Genomic DNA, 27,224 nt, shown 5'->3' on the forward strand with positions numbered 1-27,224 from the left:
GGCGTCGCTAACACTATAGGAGACATAGCAACTGCTAGCGGAGTCTCCGGGCATGAGGGGGGGGGCATGCCAGCTGGCGGCACTGACCCCCTCATGCCGCGGGCCCCGTAGCTACCGCTATGGATACTTCAGCGGTAGTTACGCCACTGCTATCTATGTATCTGTCACGATCTAGGGGTATGTGGACCCACTAGGCTGCTCCGCCGTAGTGGCGAGGCAGCTGGCCAAGTCACAGTCAATGCACAAGTCCATACAAGAGTTTGTAGAACGAAAGCACCTGAGATAGTCCAGACAATGGCAGAGGCATTGACATGGATGGGACTGGATGTGGCAGGTTGCGCCGGACGACAGTAGATGCAGCATGTTGCCCCAGTCGTGTTGGATGACATCGGGTGCAGCAGGTTGCGCCAGACATGGTGGATGACACCAGGTTGCGCCAAACGTGGCGTACGACAGTAGGTGCAGCAGGGCACGGCTCCAATACTAGACAGGCTCAAGGGCAAAGCACAGCACGGAATACAGGTAGCAGGGCACGGGAACACTGGGAACGGGATAACACAAAGGGACCATTTGCGATACAGACATGGGAAGACTACAACAATGCTCAGGCACGTAATGAAAGGGCAGGGCCCTTTTTATAGTTCAAGGTGATCTGGACTTAATTAATTAATTAATTACATATGCCATTCCACTAGAGGGCGCGCGTGCTGGTTCCCGGCCTTAAAAGGCCAGCGCGCCCTCTATTGGACACTACGGAGCAGAGCGGCCTCATGTGCTGACGTCTCCGGGGAGGAAGACGCTGGTAGAAAGAGGGAGGTCTGCGGACGGAAGGTAAGTGGAGGTTGCGGTCCGTTACCACGGCTGTAACAGTATCTATCTCATATCTATCTATATCTCATATCTATCTATCTCATATCTATCTTCACTGCTATTTGGGGACCTAGTTGGCAGCACAAGAAACCCCTAATGCTACGGGATACTATTATACGCTCAAAGTACTAATTAGAAACACCCATTAAGTAAAATAGGTCTATCAACAGCAGTTTGTTGAAGGTTTCCAGATATCAAAATCTAAAAACAGCAAGAAATATATATATATATGCATTTTGTAAAACTTGGTCCGAGTTGGCAGCACCAGAAAGCTCCAATGCTGCAGGACACTATAATGCACTCATGGATCCGTCAACAGAATCTTGTTGATTGTTTCAATGTAGCATATAGACAATGTTTTTCCCTATACTGAGTAACGATAAGCTAATAAAGGTATATTACAAAGTCTTTGTAATGGCCGCAGTCCTTGGAGACCGCAGATCCCCTTTCTGTGGCTGACGTCGCCTTCCCCAGAGACTTCAGCGCATCTGGCCGTTATGTCCTGCAATGGCCGCGAGGGGGCGCGCACACGCTGGTTCCCAGCCTTAAAGGGCCAGTGCACGCATATGCAATTAATGAATTAATTATTTCCCAGACCACCCTGGACTATAAAAAGGGCCCTGCCCTTCCACTCCTTGCCTGAATGTTGTTGTAGTTTTCCCATGTTCGTATTGCAAATGCTCCCAGTTTTCCCATGCCCTGTATCCCGTGCTGTATGTTGTTCCCGAGCATGTTTAGTACTGGTGCCGTGTTGTGCCGCCTGCTGTTAGAGACCACTCCCGGGTATCATCTGCCACATCTGGCGCAACCTGCCATGCCTGCTGGTATACACCACGACTGGTGTCATCTGTCATCCCGGGTAACATCCGCCACGTCTGGCACAACCTGCCACATCTAGCCCATCTGTGCCAGAGCCCCTGCCACCATCTGGACTATCTCAGGTACCCTTGTGCCACGAACTTGTATAGACTTTTGCATAGACTGTGACTTGGCCAGTGCCTCTCCGCTACGGCGGAGCGGCCTAGTGGGTCCACATACCCCCAGATCGTGACAGTCTGCTTGTAGAACGTAGACTAGTTGGCAGCACAAGAAAGGCCCAGTGCTGCTCATTCTCTCACCAGGGCAGGTAATATGCCATCCTACAACTTATAGATGAGGGGCATAACCCTCTTAATCTGCTGCCAGACATTTCTGAGCTGCTCGTCACACGTCAGGTTGGCTCTGCAGTGATGCTTATATCCACCACAAGCTGATTCTCATGCTACAGACCTGGCAGATATACTGCGATGGGTGATTTACCCCTTTACCCGCCTCGCTGCCACCATAAAGATCAGGCTTGTTCCTAACTAATTGGCTCTACATGTGACGCTTGGATACGAGGTTCACAAGGTGGAAATATTTACATCTGCCTGAACACAAAGCTCAGACGCCGGAGATAACGCCCTACAACTTCACCAGAACAAGATCGTCAACTTTTATATGACAGTAAATCACCAGCTGAGCACACGTGCGGGGAAGGTAAGCAGCGGCCGCACAGCATCATATTATTAGGAGGCTACAGTCAGGTACACGCGCCAAATTTTTCCTACAATTTAGTCCATAAAAAGAAAAAACTCCTCCTGTTTTGACTTTGGGCCGTGAAGTTCACCACCTACGGCCCAGGACTTTCCTCAGGAAGAACTAGCAAAAGCACAAAGGGAATCTATACAGGAATGGTCTGGGCCATCAAGACGGCAAGCAGAGATCTTGAAAATGGTGAACAAAATGACACAAAGTATTTTTTTTCATATTCAATGATTAATGGGATATTCCAGTTATAACAAAATTGACAGCCTATTTATAGGATTTTCCTTAAATAAAGTCCCACTGATCTGGAGAACGTGGGACCTGCCATTATAGTCTATGGAGAGTTATGGAAACCGTCAGTTGATGCCAAAAGTGCGAAACAATGTGCAAAAAATTGGGATTTCATGGAATCGACCGGAAAAATATTCAGCGTAATCCGTACGAAGCTCAGAAAATCACTGAAACGGCGTTGTTTGATTTGATGTCTTCAGACCCAAGTCCTCCATGAACTGCAGACATTCCTAGGACATGTGTAAGGTCTAGTCGGACCTCGTGCCCACAGATCAGTATGTCATGAAGAGAGGCCATGCCAACAAGACGCAGATGAGAAATCGGATCTGAAGCCCATCCAACGCCGAGGGCACGATGGTACATGGGCCAGAACGAGCAACAAACACGGCTACGGTCTGGTGGGTGGGAACTTAAAAGAATCTGCAGTCAGTCGCTGTGTCCCACTGTCCACAGAGAGGGGTCCCCGTAAGGGACAGGGGCTTGTTTTATATAAACGAGCCTTAAAGTCTCAATGGGCCAAACTGAACAGGTTGTCTGTCTACAATGAAGAGCGTTTGCAGATCTTCTTATGCCCCAGGCTGTGCCCACACATGTGTCTCTCTCTCTCTCTCTCTCTCTCTCATGTGATTAGTGACTCCAACCTTAGGCTCGGGTGCTGTTTTGTCCATTCCCATGCTTTACACTGCAGTTTTGCTCCTTTGGATTGGCTGCTGTTTCATTAGGACCCAGCTATGATTAGTGACTCCAGTTTAGCTGCATTGTCTGTTGGAGTCTGAGGTAGTTGAAAATCAGCCTCCTGTCTTATCAGAGGCCCAGACTGCTGCTCTGTCCCTCCCCTATGCTGTACACTGCAACTCTGCTCCTTCAGATTGGCTGCTGCTTGTAAGCACCCACCAAACAGAAAGTTCCTTGCAAAATCCCCCACCCCCGGGCTGAGGCTCAGGTACCGCACACTAAATACCTGTTACCTGATCAGCTTTTTCTCGCTGGTGGTTGTAGTTTATTCTGTCCTTGTTATGTCAGCTCTTCAAGGATTTCCTGCTGAGCTTTTGTTTATACACAGCAGATAATCTGAACAAGCAGGCTTCAGTGTAAAGCATGGTGGAGACCAAGGTGTTCTCCTGAGCCTCTGATGAGACAAGAGGTGAATTTTAGACTACTCCAGACAATGCAGCTAAGCTGGAGTCACTGATCATAACTGTGCCGTAATAGAAAATAGTGCTGCAGTGTAAAGCATGGGCGAGGGACAGAGCTGCAGTCTGTGGCTCTGTGCCTAAGCCTGTGCCCTAATAAAGCAGGGCTGCTATGTAAAGCATTGGAGAGCAGCAGTTTGATCTTCTGGTGGGACGAGATGGATTTCGGACTACCTTAAACTCCAATAGATAATGCACTTAAACTGGAGTCGCTAAGTATAGCTGTGCTCTTAGGGTATGTTCACACGCACTAATTACGGACGTAATTCAGGCCTTTTTGCCCCGAATTACGTCCGAAAATAGCGCCTCAATAGCGCTGACAAACATCTGCCCATTGAAAGCAATGGGCAGACGTTTGTCTGTTCACACGAGGCGTAATTTACGCGCCGCTGTCAAATTACGGAGCGTAAATAGACGCCCGCGTCAAAGAAGTGACCTGTCACTTCTTTGGGCGTAATTGGAGCCGTTATTCATTCAAGCGCCTGCACGTGCCGTTACAGCTGAAATTACGGGGATGTTTTCAGGCGGAAACATCCCCGTAATTTCATCCGTTACAGACACTCTAGTGTAAACATACCCTAATAGAGCAGGGCTGAAGTGTAAAGCATGAAAGAGGGATAGAGCTGCAGCGTGTGACTCTGTCCTCAAGCCTGTGCCCTAGTAAAGATTGGCTGCTATGTAAAGCATGGGGAAGGCATGGGAGAGCAGCAGTTTGCGTTTCTGGCAAAAGAGAGTAGATGGATTTCAGACTAACTTAGACTCCAATAGACAATGGATAACTGATTACAGCTTTGCTCTAATAGAGCAGGGGGTAGGCACATAGAAGACGCCTGAGACAGCAAGTGGAATAACTGAGATTTTAATAGAAAATGCACCCAAGCTGAAGTCTCTGATCATAGCTGTGCTCTAATGGAACAGGGCTGGAGTGTAAAGCATGGAGGAGGGACCGAGCAGCATCCTGAACCTCTTATGAGACAGCAGCTGGACTTTAGACTTCTTGAGACTGTAATAGACAGAGCAGCTAAGCTTCAGTCACTAATCATAACTCTGCCCTAATAGAGCAGGGCTGCAGAGTAAAGCATGGGGGAGAGACAGCGCATGAACAGGAACCTCTTATGAGACAGGAGCCTGACTTAACGCTCCAATTATACTGCACATGGTCGTACTCAGAACTAGCATTATGTATCAGAAGCCTCACACGTGGAGTTTTTGACATTAATAAGTGAACCCCTCCTGAGATTATCCAGATGGCTGATGGGAGATCTGCATGTAAGAGGAGCTGCTGTATTATGACTGTGGACAGCGATTATTCCCAGACCTGTCATGTACATCACCCCCATGGACTTCCCTCTCTGCGCTGTAATCAGCATTGACTTTTGGGGGGGAAATGTTGTCATTTTTAGAAAGTTTCCTTCTTTCGACCAGAGGTCGATTTCAAGGTCATCTCCGCTTCACATCTGGACGTCCGCCAGTCAGATGCCGCGTGAGGCGCAGGACATTTAATACCTCCACCGCTTTCCTAGAAAAAAAACTCCCGGGGGCCGGGATCCGGATTGTTTTGACAAATGTAATGACAATTCTTCATCTTGCTGCTCTTTGGTGGTCGGTGTCTGTTTGGCTTCAGTTTGTCACCCGCCCGTCTCCTCGCCAGCGCCGTGTTTTACCTTTGACGCCTCTTACCATGACGGACACATTCCGTCTTTCGTTATTGAATACTTTCATGCTGCATCCACAGAATCACCAGAAGTGTCCCAAAGAGTACAAAAAATAGTCCTGATAGCTTCGGTGCTCTTGTGTCCCCATGACAACAATTCCTGTCCTGTGCTCTAGTAGATCACCTGTCCTCCAAAGAGTTTTGTATTATAGGGGCGCTGTGTGCTGTCACTGTCACTCTTATGGGGTCATTGTGGGGATCACATTTATGGGACACAGTGGATGTCACTGTTTTGGGGTCATTGTGGCTGTCACTGTTAGGGTATGTTCACGCGGCTTATTTTCGGCCGTTTTTCGGGTCATAAATGGCTGAAAATTGGAAGCTAAACGCCTCCAAACATCTGCCCATGGTTCCAATGGGAAAAACGGCGTTCTGTTCTGAAGGGGGCGTTTTTTTACATTGCCGTTTCGAAAAATGGGCGCGGAAAAAAATGCAAGTGAAAAAGAAGTGCATGTCACTTCATGAGCCGTTTTTTGGAGCAGTTTTTCATTGACTCTATAGAAAAACAGCTCCAAAAACGGCCGTAAAAAAACGCGAGTTGCTAAAAAAAACGGCTGAAAATCAGGAGCTGTTTTCCCTTGAAAACAGCTCCGTATATTCAGACATTTTTTGCTAAGCGTGTGAACATGGCCTTATGGGGTTATTGTGGCTGTCACTGTTATTGGATCATTGTGGCTGTCACTGTTGTGGGATCATTGTGGCTGTCACTGTTGTGGGATCATTGTGGCTGTCACTGTTGTGGGATCATTGTGGCTGTCACTGTTATGGGATCATTGTGGCTGTCACTGTTATGGGATCATTGTGGCTGTCACCGTTATGGGATCATTGTGGCTGTCACTGTTGTTGGATAATTGTGGCTGTCACTGTTGTTGGATCATTGTGGCTGTCACTGTTGTTGGATCATTGTGGCTGTCACTGTTATGGGATCATTGTGGCTGTCACTGTTATGGGATCATTGTGGCTGTCACTGTTGTTGGATCATTGTGGCTGTCACTGTTATGGGATCATTGTGGCTGTCACTGTTGTTGGATCATTGTGGCTGTCACTGTTGTGGGATCATTGTGGCTGTCACTGTTGTGGGATCATTGTGGCTGTCACTGTTATGGGATCATTGTGGCTGTCACTGTTATGGGATCATTGTGGCTGTCACTGTTATGGGATCATTGTGGCTGTCACTGTTGTTGGATAATTGTGGCTGTCACTGTTGTTGGATCATTGTGGCTGTCACTGTTGTTGGATCATTGTGGCTGTCACTGTTATGGGATCATTGTGGCTGTCACTGTTGTTGGATCATTGTGGCTGTCACTGTTATGGGATCATTGTGGCTGTCACTGTTATGGGATCATTGTGGCTGTCACTGTTATGGGATCATTGTGGCTGTCACTGTTATGGGATCATTGTGGCTGTCACTGTTGTTGGATAATTGTGGCTGTCACTGTTGTTGGATCATTGTGGCTGTCACTGTTGTTGGATCATTGTGGCTGTCACTGTTATGGGATCATTGTGGCTGTCACTGTTGTTGGATCATTGTGGCTGTCACTGTTATGGGATCATTGTGGCTGTCACTGTTGTTGGATCATTGTGGCTGTCACTGTTGTTGGATAATTGTGGCTGTCACTGTTGTTGGATCATTGTGGCTGTCACTGTAAGGGCACGTGCACACACAAAATCAAAAACGTCTGAAAAAACGGAGCTGTTTAAAAGGTAAATCAGCTCCTGATTTTCAGCCGTTTTTTAATCAAACTCGCATTTTTCGCTGTGTTTTTATGGCCCTTTTTTGAGCTGGTTTTCTATAGAGTCAAGAAAAACGGCTCCAAATACAGATCAAGTAGTGACCTGCACTTCTTTTTCGCTAAAACGCCCCGTCGGAACAGAACGCCGTATATTTCCCATTGAAATCAATGGGCAGATGTTTGGAGGCGTTCTGCTTCCAATTTTTCGGCCATTTCCGGCCCGAAAAACCGCCGAAAATAAGCTGTGTGAACATACCCTTATGGGGCATCTGATATATCTGTTCCACTTTTCCAATGTCCACATCCTTCTGGCTTGAATAACAGGTGTGTACGGTGATTTAAATCCACGCAATGCCCCTATGATAAAGCTAAAGAAGACCAGAGCACAAGACAGGAAGTGTTGACACAAGGACTCAGGAGAATAGCAGCTGCAGGCATCGTGTATCACAAGACATTTTGCAGGTGGTGAGCGCCATATTTTTTGAGCGGCTGAGACATTTAACGCCACGTATGTCTCCGGTCTCATGACACTGGATCTCCCTGTAGTGAACGTCTGATTATGAATCTTTTATGCTCTTCAGACATTGAAGCCCCGGCCTGACTTCTGGACTCTACAACCAATATCAGTCCATAATATCAGAGACATTTACCATCAGTTGTGAGACAATTTACAGGAACTTGTCTCCGGCTGCTCCCTCTTCATGTTTTAGGCTCCTCATCCTCACTCCAGCCACGGTCCATAGTGGTAATCTCTGGTGATCTCTGGTAATCTCTAGTCTCTGGCTCTTTATGATCATTTATGAGACAAAAACGTCTCAAACGCCGTGAAAGTGGAATTTGTGCGTAGGAGCGACTTGTAAACTGTGTTGCAACTGAAGCAGCCGAGGAACAACCTGTTGTGATTTTTATAATTTTTATTGAAGTGAATAATGGAGCAGTCATTTGCCGGTGTCTCTGTTGTCAGCCAGTTAATATATGAATTACAGGCCCTGTCCATTCTTCATCTATAGCAGCAAGAACAAGTTCGGATAGGTCCACTCCAAATATACCAGTTTCTCAATAAGTTTCCCGGCCCATTGTCAAAATGTGATTGCATAATGTAATACATTGCACTACATAATAACTCAATATACAGTGAGCTCCCTCTAGTGGTGGCTGCAGGCAGCAGAATGTTATCGTTTAACTCTGGAGCTGTATATATCTGTATGTAGTGAGCTCCCTCTAGTGGTGGCTGCAGGCAGCCAGAATCTTATCATGTAACTCTATGGAAGCTGTATATATCTGTATGTAGTGAGCTCCCTCTAGTGGTGGCGGCAAGTAGCAGAATGTTATCGTGTAACTCTATGGAAGCTGTATTTGGCTGTATGTAGTGATCTCCCTCTAGTGGTGGCTGCAGGCAGCAGAATGTTTTCATGTAACTCTATGGGAGCTGTATATATCCGTATCTAGTGAGCTCCATCTAGTTATGGCTGTAGGTATCAGAATGTTATTATGTATCTCTATGAGAGCTGTATATATCTGTATAGTGAGCTCCCTCTTGTGGTGGCTGCAGGTAGCAGAATGTTATCATGTAACTATGGGAGCTGTATAAATCTGTATGTAGTGAGCTCCCTCTAGTGGTGACTGCAGGCAGCAGAATGATATCATGTACCTCTATGGGAGCTGTGTATATATCAGAAAAAACTGAGCACTGAGCGCTATAAAGATAATTTAGGAAATTAATCAGCGCAGAATGTTGGATCTAAAAGCGACATGGTGATAAAAAGCGGATATTCATTTTCAGTTTGTGTGTGCCACAGATTATGTCCGATGCAAATTAATTAAAAAATGTACACAATCCATTGAAAGTAAAGGACCTATAGAAACATATATACACTCAAACATTATATATACACAACCTACAGAGTTACAATTATATATAAAATATAGACATCCAGAGGCTGAAAACCTGTCCTGACACAGCTGCAGATCTTGTTACAATGCATCAGTGCTCTCATTTTTAAAGAGCCATAAAACTGGCGCAGTTCAGCATAATCAGGGCATATTTTCACTGACAGCAAGCAGAGATCCTGAAAATGGTGAGGGATTGAAACACAAAGGAGGGAATCTGTTAAACATTCTACGCTAGTTTTACGGTGTAGAAAAGTCGCAATTCGCACAGAAAAATAGCGACTTTTGAAGAATTTACGCCGCCTCCGCTACTTATTAAAAAACCAGGTGGAGCTTAGTGACAAGGGGCGGGCCACCACTGGACTGACAAATTTACTTTATTTATTGTCAAAAAACGAAATAGCGCAAATCTACACTAATCCATAACTGACGTACAGACAGCTACAGATGCGACAAATTCAATAAGAGGCGTGTGCATCTTTATATATTAGGCGCATCTCCAGCACTGCTTAAATTTAAAAAAGATCGGCACTGCTTTGGCTCTTGGAGCACTATGAGTCTTCTCAGTCAGACAACCGCACGGGCAGTGGCGTAGCTATATGGGTTGCAGCGGTCGCAATTGCGACCGGGCCCCTAAACCTGGGGGCCCACGGGCCCCCGTTGCGATACCACATGCTTGTTAAAAATGTATTTTCTGTGCCGTGAAGCCGGCACTTCCTGGTTACGGTCACATGGTACACTTTGTGTACCATGTGACCGTGTTGTCACGTGACACGTCTTCCAGCCAGTGCAGTGGAAAAGTCGGTGCGGTGGACTGCAGAGTCTGTATTGTATTGTGTTGTGTTGTGTTGTCTTGTAATGTATTGTGCTGTTTGCGGTGGAGACTGGGGGCCCATTCAATTACAGCCCCCCCCCCTCCTCTCTCCACTGCAAACTGCACAATACAACACAATACATTACACACTGTGAGTCGCCTCCCCCTGGGGGTTCGTGTGAAGACCTCCGGGGGGTCGCAAGTCACTCACGAGGTCCCGGTTCCATTCAATGCTGGAGCAAGGAGCTGACGTCTCCTTGATCCAGCATTCACTTTGCCCTGAGCGGCTCGACGCAGGCTGGCGGGATGTAGCAACATCATCGCGCCTGTCTGCGCCGAGTAACTCATAGCACACACCGGAGGAGGCGAAGGAACGGGGATAGGTAAGTAATTATGCTATTTTTCTATTATGCACATATGGGGGCATTATACTGTATGGGGGGCATTATACTGCATGGGGGGCTGATATGGAGGGGCATTATACTGTATGGGGGCTGATATGGGGGAATTATACTGTATGGGGAGCTGATATGGAGGGGAATTATACTGTATGGGGAGCTGATATGGGGGCATTTTACTGTATGGGGAGCGCATATGGGGCGCATTGTACTGTATGGGGAGCTGATATGGGAGGCATTATACTTTATGGGGAGCTGATATGGGGGGCATTATAATGTATGGGGGCAGCTATGTGGGGCATTATACTGTGGGGGCTGTTATGGGGGGCATTATACGTTATGGGGCATTATACTGTGTGGGGGCTGTTGACCAAGGCGTCTGGGCATAGGCGCGCGCAGGGGTCTGATGATGGTTGTGTTGGGGAGGGGTAGGGGGTCCCAAGCTGAATTCTTGCACTTGGGCCCATGAGCCTTCAGCTACGCCCCTGCGCACGGGTCTAGACAGATTCAATTGAATTCACAACAGGTGGTGCTCAGTGGGATGACAGGGTAAGTAAAGGCACAAAGTGCGGAAGCCTTGACAAAGAGTGGGCGCGCGCGAAACGGACGTAGGCTTGAGCTTTACATCCATACTGCATATGTTTTGCTGCAACAATAAATTACATTTATACTGAACGGTGAGTGCCGTGGAGTTTTTCAACCCCTCTGATAATAATTTTAATGTTTCTGCAACAATCAGCCAAATATTTCCCATGTGGTGCAATAATATGTAGAATGATAGGAATGATTGCTCCGATACACAAATCTGAACTTAGCTGACAACGAGCTTGCTGACTGTTTCTAATAACAACTATAGCAAGATAGTGAGTGCAGCTCTGGAGTATAATACAGGATGTAACTCAGGATCAGTACAGGATCAGTCATGTAATGTACGTACACAGTGACTCCACCAGCAGAATAGTGAGTGCAGCTCTGGAGTATAATACAGGATGTAACTCAGGATCAGTACAGGATCAGTCATGTAATGTATGTACACAGTGACTCCACCAGCTGAATAGTGAGTGCAGCTCTGGAGTATAATACAGGATATAACTCAGGATCAGTACAGGATGATAAGTAATGTATGTACACAGTGACTCCACTAGTAGAATAGTGAGTGCAGCTCTGGAGTATAATACAGGATGTAACTCAGGATCAGTGCAGGATAAGTAATGTAATGTATGTACACAGTGACCCCACCAGCAAAATAGTGAGTGCAGCTCCGGAGTATAATACAGGATGTAACTCAGGATCAGTACAGGATAAGTAATGTAATGTATGTACACAGTGACACCACCAGCAGAATAGTGAGTGCAGCTCTGGAGTATAATACAGGATGTAACTCAGGATCAGTACAGGATTAGTAATGTAATGTATGTATACAGTGACACCACCAGCAGAATAGTGAGTGCAGCTCTAGAGTATAATGCAGGATGTAACTCAGGATCAGTACAGGATAAGTAATGTAATGTATGTACACAGTGACTCCACCAGCAGAATAGTGAGTGCAGCTCTGGAGTATAATACAGGATGTAACTTAGGATCAGTACAGGATAAGTAATGTAATGTATGTACACAGTGACTCCACCAGCAGAATAGTGAGTGCAGCTCTGGAGTATAATACAGGCAGTAACTCAGGATCAGTACAGGATAAGTAATGTAATGTATGTACACAGTGACTCCACCAGCAGAATAGTGAGTGCAGCTCTGGAGTATAATACAGGATGTAACTTAGGATCAGTACAGGATAAGTAATGTAATGTATGTACACAGTGACTCCACCAGCAGAATAGTGAGTGCAGCTCTGGAGTATAATACAGGCAGTAACTCAGGATCAGTACAGGATAAGTAATGTAATGTATGTACACAGTGACTTCACCTGCAGAATAGTGAGTGCAGCTCTGGAGTATAATACAGGGTGTAACTCAGGATAAGTAATGTAATGTATGTACACAGTGACTCCACCAGCAGAATAGTGAGTGCAGCTCTGGAGTATAATACAGGATATAACTCAGGATCAGTACAGGATAAGTAATGTGATGTATGTACACAGTGACTCCACCAGCAGAATAGTGATTGCAGCTCTGGAGTATAATACAGGATGTAACTCAGGATCAGTCATGTAATGTATGTACACAGTGACTGCACCAGCACAAGATTGGCACTTGCTTCAATGCCCATATATCTTTTTCACCAAGGTATATTCCCTAATATCTTCGTCTGGAGTTCTTACATGTGCTGGACCTCTTCTTATCCTTTCACTGTGTCCTGTGGTTTCGTTCTATCTCAAACATCCAGTCAGTTAAATTCTTGCCTCTTCTTTCTCTTGCAGCTGAGTCCAGGAAGTAGCAAAGTAACGGCGGCCATTTTTATCCGCTATGACTAAAGGCCCTTTTACACTGGGCGATTATCGGGCAGACAAGGTTTCACAGAACACTCGTTGCCGATAATTGCCCTGTGTAAACGGCAGCGATCAGCAGATGAACGATCAAACGCTGGATCATCTTCTGATCGTATCGTTTTAAAAAAGTGAAATATTATTGTTGTCGGCAGCACATCTTGGTGTGTAAACAGGGAGACGCGCTGCCGACATGATAATAACGCATGGGGACGAGCGATCGGAGTAACGACCGCTCGTCCCCATCCATAGCTCCGTGTGACAGTGTAACGTCTATGGCCGAGGGCCGTCGTTACCCTCTGACTGTCCCGGCCAAGGATATCTGTTTTCTCGGTGACATCTTCCTCCAGGGAGCCGCCGGCACTCACTTCCAGGTTCTCTGACTGTTTCCCGCATGGCGCGACCGCCCGCGCGTGCACGGCCCTAAAGGGCCAGTACGCGTCCAGCTGTCATTGCTCAATAATTAGCCCAAATGACTATAAAAAGGGCTCTGTCCATTTGATCCTTGCCTGAGCGTTGTTGTATACCCTAGTTTGTCTTGCAAATGGTCTTCCAGTGTTTTTGTTCCCAGTGTTACCCGTTCCTGCTGCCTGTACCCCGTGCTATCGTATCTACTGTGAAAGTCAAGTTGTGTCTCCACTACTGTCTACATTGCCTCCGGTACCCGTTCTGGACTATAGACATTGTTTTGTACCTAGTTGGCCAGCTGCTACCCCGCTACGCGGTACGGCCCAGAGGGTCCACACCCCGCGCCGTGACTGACAGGAGCAAACGAGCGCTGATCAACGATGTCCCATTGATCGACGCTCGCTGCACCGGCCGAATATCGGCATGTGTAAAAGGACCTTTAGTCACATAGTCACCCAGGCTCCAGAGAAATGCATAGTCCCTGCTCCCTCCTTCTATCTGGTTTCTATTAGGCTTTTCATATACATTTTTACACTAAATTCAATTTAGTACCTGATCTGTGAAGAAATGCTATGAAAACCAGGGGAGATCATTTGACTTCTTACTAGAAATTCAGTCTTATAATACTGAGGATGTTTTTAAGCAATAACTGGAGATCCTACAACCTCTTGATTAACTACCGTCTTCCCTCGGGGTTGGATCTGTTACCCTTATGAGGTAAAAAGATCTTTTTCTCGGACTCCCATGCTCATTGACCTTTCCTATAGGGAGATTTAAGATGCAGGGATTCCTCAGCCCGACATAGAGAATGTCAGATAAAAGATGGAGGGATTCCCTTGTCAGACGTGTACAATGCAGTAGAAAGATTTGCATCCTCGCATAAACACGTTCTGCAGACGGCTCTGTTTTTCCACTGCCAGAAAAATGGGACCAGAAACGAGGCATTTGACAAAAGCCGACAAAAGAAAGCCGTGGACTCGCGAAGAGCCGCAGACTCATTACTCAACCACCGGGAATTCTCAACTGCAGGAACAACGGCCAACCGAGCGCCATGCCGGTGTCCACAGGAAGAAGTTTTATGGGAAAATTGCAATATTGCTACAATTTCAATGTATCGCAATGCAAAATAAAGTTGCAAACGACCTTTTGAATGGCTCATAAACTCTGCCACAAGAATATTATCAGTCGTAACAGCTGCTATAATATATTGCTTTGCACTGCAGGTTCTCTCTGTTTTATACTGTGCAGATCTGTATCTTTTGTGCCTTTATGCTTTTGTGTTATGTTATTCCATGTTTTGTAGGAAACTGATGGTTGAAATATAAAGAGTTCAGAAGATTCTGAATATGATTTAGCATTGGGAGCTGTATATATCTGTATGCAATGAGCTCCTCCTAGTGGAGGCTGCAGGCAGTAGAATGTTATCATGTAACTCTATGGGACCTGTATAGATCTGTATGTAATGAGCTCCTCCTAGTGGAGGCTGCGGGCAGCAGAATCTTATCATGTAACTATGGGAGCTGTATATATCTGTATGTAGTGAGCTCCCCCTAGTGGTGGCTGCAGGCAGCAGAATGTTATCATGTAACTCTATGGGACCTGTATAGATCTGTATGCAATGAGCTCCTCCTAGTGGAGGCTGCAGGCAGCAGAATCTTATCATGTAACTATGGGAGCTGTATATATCTGTATGTAGTGAGCTCCCCCTAGGGGAGGCTGCATGCAGCAGAATCTTATCATGTAACTATAAGAGCTGTATATATCTGTATGGAGTGAGCGCCCCCTAGTGGTGGCTGCAGGCAGCAGAATATTATCATGTAACTATGGGAGCTGTATATATCTGTATGTAGTGAGCTTCCCCTAGTGGTGGCTGTAGTCAGCAGAATGTTATCATGCAACTCTATGAAGCTGTATAAATCCATATGTAGTGTGCTGCCCCTAGTGGTGGCTGCAGGCAGCAGAATGTTATCATGTAACTCTATAAGAATTGTATATATCTGGATGTAGTGAGCTCCCCCTAGTGGTGACTGCAAGCAGCAGAATGTTATCATGTAAGTCTATGGGAGCTGTATATATTTGTGTGTAGCGAGCTCTCCCTAGTGGTGACTTCAGGTAGCAGAATGTTGTCATGTACCTCTATGGGAGCTGTATATATCTTTATGTAGTGAGCTCCCCCTAGTGGTGGCTGCAGGCAGCAGAGTGTTATCATGTAACTCTATGGGAGCTGTATCTATATGTATGTAGTGAGCTCCCCCTAGTGGTAACTGCAGGTTGCAGAATGTTGTCATGTAATTCTATGGGAGCTGTATTTATCTGTATGCAGTGAGATACCCCTAGTGGTCAGCTGCGGGTGTACACAATCTTATCCAAAAATCAGAAAGCTGACATGTTGTCACCTCTCAGTAGTGTAGCCTCAGTCTTTGTGTCTGTAAATTCAATCAATCATATCTCAGGCTAGAAGTAAGATATAATAAAGCGGGCTTTCAACAAATTAATGTTATTTTTTGTATAATTAAAAGTTATACAATTTTCTATTATACTTTCTGTATTGATTCCTCACGGCTTTCAAGATCTCTGCTTGCTGTCATTCAGTAGGAACATTCTTTGTTTAATTCCATGCACCTGTGTGTCCATTATATGACCCTGTAACGAGTCGTGCACCTGTGTGCCTATCACATGACCATGGGCAGAATTTTATCCACTGGAGGTAAACAATGAATGTTCCTACTGAATGACAAGCAAAGATCTTGAAAACCGTTAGGAATTAATACAGAAAGTATATTGGAAAATTGTATTCCTTATAATTATACAAAAAATAACATTAATTTTCTGAAAGTGGACAACCCCTCTTAAACTGGGGCTGTCTTCATACATCTCCACCACAGAGTTACATGATAAAATTCTGACTGCCTGCAGTCACCACTAGAGGGAGCTCAGGAGCTTTCTGCATGTTACGATTATTAGGGGGACTGCTACTAATAAATAATTTTGGTATCTCTGTGTTTGGGCGTTGCTAAGCAATGCCTTTAGTCAGTCTGGATTTTGTCATCATTTAGCTTTGCCTGGGTAATTAGGGCAGAATACTTTTCTTTGGCCTATATATTCTTTAGGTCTGGATTACTCAGGTGCTGGTTATGCTGTTTCTGGCATGTGCTAAACTCTATAAGAGATTTTAGTTCGTGACTTTGTACTTATCTATGTGTTTGTTTGTACCTGTTGGTCCTCTGAGAGATCTAGTTTTTATATAGTGATTTTAGGTGTATCTTGGGATCAGTAGTTACACTGGTTTGTTTGCCTTTTCTGTGCATTTGGTCTGCTGCCTAGCTGTTGTCTTACCCTGCTGCCGGATAGTATTCAGATTCAGGGTCAGGGAGTGTGGTCAATTCTTGTCCACTGTCTATTCGTCTGTTAACTGCTTGCATGCTATTCATCTGCCATCCACTAATTTATGCATCGTCTCCATCTTCCACTACCTTCAGTCTTCAGTTCCGCTCATCCACTAGTGAGTTGCATGCTTCACCCATGTGATAGCGATTATCTGGTGTTGGGGTCTTGAGCGACACTCTTTACTCCATTTAGTGTGTATGCAATAAGCTCCCCCTAGTGGTGGCTGAATTCAGAGCGTTTTTTATGTCTATACAGGAGATGCGGAGCTCTGCATCAGGAAAAGGGAGCTCCAACATTATAAAGAATTTCGGACCATTGACATATAATATTTATTGGTACCTTCTGCCAGTTTTACAACCTGAGTTTGTGAGTTGTGGACATGCAGGCTATATCCGAGTGTTAGTGTAACTCCCAACCTGGTTGAGTACAGGTGACCTCTGATCACGGATGATGGGAAGAAGAAGCCAGATCCTGGTCCCGGGACTTTCCTCCTCCATCGTCATAGACCAGCGGCATCGTTACTTTAAAAGGTAATCTGTCCCTTCCCACTGAGGTTGTGTTGACTTCTGTCTCTTTTTTTTTCTGTACTCATCCCGTGCATTCCAAGACAGCGGCATCACTTCCCAGCAGCTCCCGGGGCCGGGTGAGAGATAGCTTTGCTATCTCCGAGTCAGACTTCCCACCATTGCCTAATTCTTGCAGGATCCTGGCTCATTTGTTCTTCGTCCCGCCAGGTTTACTCACATCTCATTCTTGCCATAGTTCGGATGCACAAAGTCGCTTATAAAATCCACATTTTCAGGATTCTTTCCGCCGACCCCCCCATGCTGTAAAATATACAAAGACGGGATGAGGCGTAAACAATTTTTTTTTTTTGCGCTAATCTTCCTTTATTTTCATCTTTCTTTTTGGTAATGGAATTTACAGTCGAACTTTGAGTTAAAAATAAGACGATCGCTTTGGGTGCGAGAATCTGAAAACAGATTTATCACTGGAACATCCTGTAGCTGAGACGTGTCACGTGCCTGAATTACCACGCCACACACCTCCGGCTGACAGCCCACGGATGTTATGTCTGGTATCTCTCCGTGTGTCCTGCACCTGCTGCTACTTAACAATGAGACCGGCTGATGTTCTATGCAGTGACCAAGCGGACTGGTCCATCACCCGCTACAAGGTTTATTTTTCTGTATACTGCACTGTGTGAAAATTATGTACATTAAAGGAGTTTTCCAGTTTTATGTAAATAATTTTCAATTATTGCAACTTTCTAATAGACTTTGTGTTTCAATTCCTCACCATTTTCAAGATCTCTGTTTGCTGTCAATGAATGGGAGCATTCTTGTTTACACCCAGAAGCTGAAATCTTGTGCAGACCTAAGGCTGTTTGTTTTGTCGTGACTTTGCAATCATATCACTGTTTTTGCCAGGTTTTTCACAAAGTGTGAATACAGCCTTGTACTTCTCATGGCTGAGGATACGCTGCAGCTGTATCTAGTCTACATAATCCTTTGTGAGCTATTCTGCTGGTGGAGTCACTGTGTACATACATTACATTACTTATACTGTACTGATCCTGAGTTACATCCTGTATTATACTCCAGAGCTGCACTCACTATTCTGCTGGTGGAGTCACTGTTTACATACATTACATTACTTATCCTGTACATTACTTATCCTGTACTGATCCTGAGTTATATCCTCTATTATACTCCAGAGCTGCACTCACTATTCTGCTGGTGGGGTCACTGTGTACATACATTACATTACTTATCCTGCACTGATCCTGAGTTACATCCTGTATTATACTCCAGAGCTGCACTCACTATTCTGCTGGTGGAGTCACTGTGTACATACATTACATTACTTATCCTGTACTGATCCTGAGTTACATCCTGTATTATACTCCAGAGCTGCGCTCACTATTCTACTGGTGGAGTCACTGTGTACATACATTACATTACTTATCCTGTACGGATCCTGAGTTACATCCTGTATTATACTCCAGAGCTGCACTCACTATTCTGCTGGTGGAGTCACTGTGTACATACATTACATTACTTATCCTGTACGGATCCTGAGTTACATCCTGTATTATACTCCAGAGCTGCACTCACTATTCTACTGGTGGAGTCACTGTGTACATACATTACATTACTTATCCTGTACGGATCCTGAGTTACATCCTGTATTATACTCCAGAGCTGCTCTCACTATTCTGCTGGTGGAGTCACTGTGTACATACATTACATTACTTATCCTGTACGGATCCTGAGTTACATCCTGTATCTCTTTATTTTATATAAATTTACAAAACATAAACTGAAAAACAAATACATAACTAATTCCATATAACCAAAAAGTCACAACCAAATTCTTATAAACAAATTTTCTTATATACATCTCTGTATATGAGAAGAGAAAACTATACCAGACCCGGCCACATACAACCCACTCTTATATACTTACATCTACTCTTCGTCCGAAACTAAACAATAACTAGAATATATACAAACATCATATAAACGTAATCAAAAGTACTAACAGAAAATCCCCCGACCCGCGTCAACCAAGGGCCTAAAGAAACAACATAATAATGATGATAATAATCAAACAACATAATAATAGCAAATAAAATAATAATAATAATAAACAAAACAATCCAATCCAAAATATACTAATACTAATCCACACATTTTTTATTTTTTTTCTATATAATAATAATACAAATCCAAATTTTTATTTTTTATTTTTTTTAAATCACACTATACACATCCTGACTTTCCTTAACCTTACCCTTCTTACCTAATCTCCACCACCTCAGCCAGCATCTCGACTCATGTCCTCTCACGTCCGCATAGTCCAGATGCTGGCCCCCGCCACCACACCCAACACCCCAGCCCAGCCCCCCGCCCCATGTCCTCCCATGTCCGCATAGTCCGGGGCTGGGTCAGGCACACCCCCGACCCCCCTCCCAACCTATCTATTAACCCCCTTAAGTCTATCCCTATTCTAACAACATTTTTACAATATAATACAATACACATCACCAACTTGTCCAAATACCAAACCATATACAAAATACACCGTACCCGAAAGCACCAAGTTCGGTCGCTTGTAAACCTTTTTCCTGCCATTTCAATCCTAAACAAAACAAAAATCTTCCTGTGCTTACCTAGCCCATCACCAGATAGAGAGTAGGGAAAGCCCCCCCCAGCACCCCCCCCAGAGGCCAAGGTACCACGTCCACCGCTGCACCCTCCCTATCGCTTGCCCTATCTCCTTACCCTATTACTAGCCCTTTTCTTGACCCTATTGAAAGCTGACCCTATGCTGACCCTCACCTTTCCCTTTTTCCGAGCCCTATCGCTATATTTTTTATTGGTGCCTCAGCAGAACGCAGACCCCCACCTCCAGTTGAGCACCGGTGACGACCCCCCCCTCCCTCATGAAAGCAGACACATTAAGGCACCCAAAAGGAAAAACCCCTCCAAAGACGAGAGGCTTTGGATGCTCCCAATCTGCCGACCTCCAAAGAATGCACCTTCACCAGGTCACCCATGATATTGCTAACAACCTCATCCACTAGGAGGATTTTCTTCTGGGTAGAAACTAGACATCGTGCATTCCACATAAAGTGCCTGACCACTATACTGACTAGAAACAAGGTGCAATGGTCCCTACCACCGAGGTCTCCGAACACTCCATAGGCCCACCCAGCATAGGAGAGGCTGGTTAGGCCTGGCCAACCAATGGAGGCTCCCACCCTTTTGTATACCTCTGTATTGAAAGGGCAATGAAGCAGGAAATGCTCCATGCTTTCCAGCACTCCGCCGCACTCCTCCCGGGGGCAATCCCGATCATCAGAGCTTCTGCACTTTAGATTGCCCCTCACATAGTCTCCCATGGAAGCAACGCCAAGCCAGATCCCAAAACTTCTGGGGAATCCTCGCTGAATTTAAAAGTTTTAATCCCACCCCGAGGTCACTACTTGGGCAGTCTTTGAGCGCCAGGGGCTTCTGGAAGTGGGTCATCAGGACCCTCCTGTCAAGAAATTTTCTCGACATGGTCCTGATCTCCCACACCTCCAGACCCCACCGGCGAACAATCTTCAGCGCCAGGGTGGCATAAGCCGGGAGATGTCCGTGAGGTGTACGCAGGTCTTTCACTTGCCCTCCTCTCTCCCATTCCTGGAAGAAAGGCCGAAACCACCCCCTGCAGGAGGATATCCACCAAGGAGCCCTCTCTTGCCAGAGGTTTGCCAGGTTGATCTTAACAAAGGTGTTCACTAGGAACACCACCGGGTTAACCATACCTAACCCGCCTAGTGTCCTTGGTAGGTAAGTAACCTCCCTCTTGATTAGGTTGAGCCTGTTCCCCCATAACAGCTGGAAGAACAGGCTATAGACCCGAGTCCAGAGAGGTTCTGGCAAGATGCACACACTGCCCAGGTAAAGCAACATGGGCACCAGGTAGGCCTTGGCCAAGTGAACCCTTTCCCTCAGGGTTAAGGACCAACCCTTCCATTGGTCGACCTTCTGGGCAACTAGATTCTTGGGGTAATCACCCGGGCCAAATTCGACTCCTAAGATCTTAGCAGACCCCTGAGGCTCTGGAAGGGTGTCCGGGAGATCAAAACCAGGATCTCCTCCTCCCAGCCAGAGACTCTTGCACTTATCCCGGTTGATCTTGGACCCAGATGCCAATGAGTAACGCTCCACTTCCGACATCACCCACTCTGCCTCCCCTCTCGAGGAGACAAAAATGGAGACGTCGTCTGCGTACGTAACCAACCACTCTCTGAGTGGCTTCCGGCCCCTCCAGGCCGGCCCCGACTCCCGCCAATGGCCCACGATCGATCCTTTTAAGAAAAGGATCAATTGCGAACGCATATAGCAAAGGGCTCAAGGGACAACCCTGGCGGACACCAGACCCAACCTCAAAGGGGGTTCCAACCCAACCGTTCACCAGCGCAAAAGTCTCAGCCCCAGTGTATAAGGTCTGTAGCCAATTGACAAACCCCCCCGGTAGGCCGTACCTCAGAAGGACCGACCAGAGGTAATCGTGGTCCACCCGGTCAAAAGCCTTGGCCTGGTCCAAGGACAGGATGTACCCCTCCCACCGACCAGAATTTCCCTGCTCCACTGCCTCTCTGACACTGAGGACAGCACTAAATGTGCTGCGGCCTGGAACAGAGCAATGCTGGACCGGCGAAAGGAGCCGGGATGCAAACTTCACCAGCCGATTAAACAGCACCTTTGCAAGAACCTTTCTGTCCGTATTGAGCAGCGCTATGGGACGCCAATTCTCAATACGGGTCGAGTCTTTACCCTTCGATAAAACGATCAAGGCCGACCTCCTCATTGACATTGGCAAAGTACCCGAGGAAAGGCACTCATTAAACACCTCAGTCAAGAGGGGAACTAGGGTTCCTTTAAAAGTCTTATAAAACTCGGATGTTAAGCCATCCGGCCCTGGCGATTTTTTGAGGGCAAGCCCATCAATCGCCAATCCCACTTCCTCTTCCTTGATCGGGTCTATCAAAACGCTGAGAGAGGGGTCTACCCCTGGCTCAGGGATGGTTTCAGCCAGGAAAGCCGACATCTCGTCTCGGTTTGGATCTTGCTTCCCCAAGAGGTGCGAGTAGAAGGATCTGACGACCTCCAAGATCCCTGATTTGGATCTCTTCAGAGATCCTGTACTATCAATCAGTGCTGTCACAACCTTACGACTCACTGACATCTTACAGTTCCTGTAGGGGTCGGGCGAGCGGTACCTCCCGAAATCCCTCTCAAGAACTAAAGATGTGTGCCTATCATACTGACACCTCCTGAGCAAAGCTTTCACCACGGAGATCTCCTCCCCACTACCCCCGGTTGAGACCAGATGTTCGAGTTTCCTCCTCAGTTCCTGATATAGGTGGTACCTACTCATGGACCTGAGGCTCGAGAGCCTGCGGAAAAATCCTGCCACCCGGACTTTAAACAACTCCCACCACTCAGACTTAGTACCACTGAGATCCAACAAAGGTACCTGGCTATGAAGAAAATCCTCAAAGGCCTGTCTTATCTCCGCTTCTTCCAAGAGAGTAGAATTCAGCCTCCATATACCTCTTCCCATCTGGAGGGACTCTGCAATGTTCAAAGAGAAAATAATCATACAGTGATCGGAGAACTCCACCTCAACAACGGACACTGGTGAAGAGATGGCTTCCTCTTTCAAAAAAAACCTGTCTATCCTAGACCTACAACTACCTCTACGATAGGTGAAACCCGAGTGGCCTGGGGTATGCCTGATGTGGATATCCACCAGGCGAGCATCGCTAACTATATTTTTTAATGCTACACTATCATAGGTCAATTTTTTATCTCCGGAACCTCCTCTATCTCGGGGCCTCATGACAGTATTGAAGTCCCCTCCAAAGATAACTTGTCGACCTGAAAAAAGGAAAGGCTTAATCCTCATGAAGAGACTTTTACGGTCCCATTTGCTCTGGGGTCCGTATATATTGATTAATCTTAATTCCTGTCCCCTCATGAGGACATCTAAGATCAAGCACCTCCCCATTTCTAACTCAATCATCCGTCGGCATGTTACCGGTGCGGTGAAAAGGACCGCCACTCCGCTATAGGGCTCAGCCGCAAGAGACCAGTAGGAGGGCCCGCGTCGCCACTCCCTCCTAGATTTAACGACGTCTGCCAAAAGTGACAGCCCGGTCTCCTGCAAAAACAAAATGTCGGCTTCAACTCGGCCAAGAAAATCAAAGGCTGCAAATCTCGCCCTATCTGACTTAATGCTGGCAACATTAATTGATGCCAGCGTCAACGGAGTGGGTGCCGCCATCATGGATGTTTGAGTTAGACGGCTTTCTTCTTCCCACCCCCCCCTCTATCTGATGAGGACCCCCCTTCTTTGCCTCGCTTCTTGCAAACTGAGGAGTCCATACTCACCACCCTATTCCCATCTTCATCCCCAAGTTCCGGGTCAACCTCCCCCTCTGGGGGCAACGGCCCCTGCAGCAGGGGAGGCTCAACGACTCTAGGGTGCCCTACCATGCCCTCCCTCTTAGTATGAGAGGCTGGAATGTCCACGAGAGCATGGTATCGATCAGTAGAGCGCACCAGGGGGTACAGGATTTACCTTCCTGGGCCAGGGCGGGGCCAGATGTATTTGGCCCTTGGGTTTTGCCCGGTGTCCCTTTTGCTGTAGGCTGAGTCCTCTCTTCCTCTCCCACACTTTCATAGTGGGAGGACTGAGAGTCCTCAGCCCTCTGCTCCCTTTGGATCCTCCTCATCTCCCCGTTCAATTCGGCCTCCCCAGGGGCATCAGCTTCAGGGGGGGCATCCAGATCCGAATCAGAGGTCGTCCCAGTTTCCTGGAGCGCCCTCCAAATCCTCTCCTTCCTTCGCTTCTCCGCCCTTCTCTGGCGAGAAGGGGGACCCTTCTTTGCATTCTTCCCTTGCCCCTGTGCCCCATCGTCCCTGCCTGCACCCTCACCCACGGAGGCCTCCCTCCTCTCATCCTCTGTAGGTTTGGAACAAGCATTGACAACAGAGCGGGGACACCGACTGAACGGGTGACCTAAGTCACCACACAGGTTGCAGCGAATACGGTCACACGATGCGGCTAGATGACCAATCCCCCCACAATGAGCACACTTCTGCACCTTGCAGCCTGCACTCAAATGTGAGGGGTCGCCACACTTCGGCTGCCCCTGGTAGAAGACAAGGACCCGATCCGATCCGATCTCTTCCCAGGAAAGCAGACGATGGTATGTGGGACACCGTCTGTCCCAGACGCTTTAATTTAACCATGAACGTCCAGGCCCCTGACCAGATGCCAAACTCATCCATGTTCTTCCGTGGCATCTCTACTACCTCTCCGTACCTTCCCAACCAGGTCATGATATCAATACAAGAGAGTGACTTGTTACGGGTAAGAACGGTCACTCTCTTGGGACCACTTTGGCGAGAAATTGCTTGTGCAGCAAAGTCTCGCCAGCCAGGCTCGTCCTTCATCAGCTCGTAGTTCCCCCAGAAGACCTCAAGGCCCCCTAGGTGAACAAAGCTGATGTCAAACTCGACCGAGCCATGAGGATGTATCAAGGCAAAGATGTCACTCGCCTTGAAGCCCATCCCCAGCAGCAGCTCCACCACCCTCTTTCTGGGAGGGCACGCATCATTGCCACGCCACCGGAGACGGACCACATTCCTCCTGGCTACAGCCTGCCCGGCTGTTGGGAGCGACCACTGATCTCCTCGTTGCTCTCGGAAGGCATTTAGACCATATCTGTCTATCCAGAAAGACAGGTCCTTCTGCACTCCCCCTATGGTTAGGGTTTGCTTTCCCTCTCTTAAAGCGTCCAAGAGACATTGTTGCAAGTTACCGTCCCCGGACCTTGAGGATGAAGATGGGTGGGCCCGCTGTCCCCCCGCTGCCACACCAGCATAAGACCTGCCGGATGTCACAGCAAGAGGAGCGCCAGGCCCATTGCCCCTGGTTGATACCCCATCCCCACCACCCACCACCTCACCACCTACAGACACAGCACTCAACACCCCATTATCAGCAGACACTCCAGCAACTTTATTTACAGACACCTGCATACCCCCAGCAGTTTCCACATCCACAGCCGCAACTTTTTTATTTAACCCACCAGGTCCCCCTGCAGTCATCCTTCTGGCCAGGCCTGGTTCTATGTTAAGTATTTTTTCTGTACATTTTGTGTGGATAGACACTGCTTCAGTCTCTGCATCATCAGGCACCTTTGCAGGGACGCCACCAGATGTTATAAGCGATGTCCCCGCTGTGCCCTCCACCTCATTAACCTCCATCTGTTCTATGCACTGAACATTTTTGGGAAAGGGGCCACCGTCGCCAGCAGCCCCCTTCTCGCCTACACCACTTTTCAGCGATGCGGACGAAGGAGCCACTGACGTCACTGGAGCCGCCTCCGGCGCCGGACCACTCCCCCCTCCCACAGAGGAGTGGCCAACAGAGCCGGAGCCCCCTCTGTGACCGCCCTTGTCCGGAACGTCTGACGGCTTTACTGCGACACCGACAGACTTCAGGCTTTCAGACACCACATCCGGTTTCTGGTTTACCCGTTCTACCGACCCCTGACTCGCATCAAAGACCAGTTTCCCGGGCTCGCCATTCACCGGACACGGGGACACACCCCCTGGCGTCACCAGGCCACCAGTACCGCCCCCTTTGCAGGGGTTGGCGTCCGGCGCCATTTTGACCACCACGTGTTCTAATGCCGGACCCGTAACACTCTCCCCGCATTCCCGCTCCAGCCCCACTGCAGAGGCTTGAGCTGGGGGTCTTGCGGGACCTGTGCCCTGATCCTGACTTTCATCTGGCTCAGAGCACAGGAAGGATCTTGCTGTATACACCAGTTTAAATGAACCTTTAGCAGATTTTTTTTCCTTTTCCTTTTTTTTCTTCTTAAATTTTTTTTTCTTTTCCTTTTCCTCCTCTGCGGGTAACTCCGCACCAAAACAAAATCCCTGGAAGGATACCGGCGACTCCACATTACGGATCTGTGTGAGTATACCTGGAGGCCGCTCACTGTCAGTTTCAAAACACTCCTGATTATTCCCAGCTGTGAGTCCACCCTCCTCCTCCTCACTGCTCCTGGGTGCCTCAGAATCTGTGCCTTCTCTGCACTTTACATTCTCATGCTCCATTGCCTCCACCACATTTTCCTTTGCTGTGTCTTCCTCCATACATTCTATTTTTATAGGTGCTGCCATCTCGGCAAACCTCTCTTAGTTTTTTAATTTTTCTCCAAACACCCCTCCGCCTGCCAAAATCTCCTCACATCTCTCTTCCACTTCTTTTATTTCCTCCAACAAGGATTTCACATTAAAACGGTATCGGGACCTCTTACCTCCTGAGGCCTTTGCAGCCCTTCCTCTGGTGACCGCCAAGTCCGCACGGAGCCGTTGCAGCGACTTCTTGAGGTCCCGATACTCCTCCAACCGCATAGCCATACGGGAGCTGAAGTTCTCCACCGTCTCTCCGGTCCTCAGCTGTCCCCATTCCTCCACACGACCGTCATCCAAATGTCCGGACAGTGCTGGTCATTCTCCAGACGACAAAACCTCTATCACCATGCCGGACCGCGTCTCCATACCCTTATCCAGGGTTCCAGCCACGGGGGGAGCCAGGATAGCCTTGCCCCGAGATGATCTCCTCACCCCCGCGACCGTTTGCATATTCCCAGCCAGCTGGGATGACCCTCTACCCCCCGCTGGCATGCTCCGGGAGGTAGAGGTCTGAGGCTCCATCCTAGGATGGAACCCCCCTCAGGGTACTTTCCAAGCCCAGGCAGATGGTATGAGGCCTGGGCAGATAGGATAAGGAAAGTCCCTGGATCCAAGGCTTGCACGGAAGTCTCAGCAGCTCTCTCCACACGTCCTACTCCACCCACTCCAGAGCTGCACTCACTATTCTGCTGGTGGAGTCACTGTGTACATAAATTACATTACTTATCCTGTATTGATCCTGAGTTACAT

This window comes from Rhinoderma darwinii, chromosome 3 (assembly GCF_050947455.1).
Source record: "Rhinoderma darwinii isolate aRhiDar2 chromosome 3, aRhiDar2.hap1, whole genome shotgun sequence".
NCBI classification, from domain to species: Eukaryota; Metazoa; Chordata; class Amphibia; order Anura; family Rhinodermatidae; genus Rhinoderma; species Rhinoderma darwinii.